Genomic DNA, 455 nt, shown 5'->3' on the forward strand with positions numbered 1-455 from the left:
GTAAGAACTAGATACATTTTACAACTCTAATAAATGTTTTCATCCAGTGTTGCTTATGAATCTCGGATAAGGCGTTAAATGTGATTAAGCGATGCTGTTTGGACGTGCACCAGCAAAGAAAGCCGCTCGGGAGTGCTGGCGGCAGCCGGGCCTCGCTCAGCACGTGCGCCCCAGCACCTTACCTGCCTGTCCCCCTGCCCGTCACCCCCGAGCAGAGCTTGTGGTCCTCCCCCGGGAGCCACAGAGCCTTTCGTGCAAAAGAACACCCGAAATTAAAATGCGGTTGAGGAAATGGAGGGCCCTGAAGTGTCCACCTACCCCCTGTGGAGCAGGTGAAGGTGCGGTACCCTTGCTTGGAGGAGAGAGGCTTGTCTCTTCCCCGCAGCGAGCTACAGGGCCTGTGCTGCCCGTGAGACCGTCCTGGTCCTGTTACCCGGAGCCTGTGCCAGGGCACT

Source organism: Apaloderma vittatum, unplaced genomic scaffold (genome assembly GCF_000703405.1).
Source record: "Apaloderma vittatum isolate BGI_N311 unplaced genomic scaffold, ASM70340v1 scaffold18275, whole genome shotgun sequence".
NCBI classification, from domain to species: Eukaryota; Metazoa; Chordata; class Aves; order Trogoniformes; family Trogonidae; genus Apaloderma; species Apaloderma vittatum.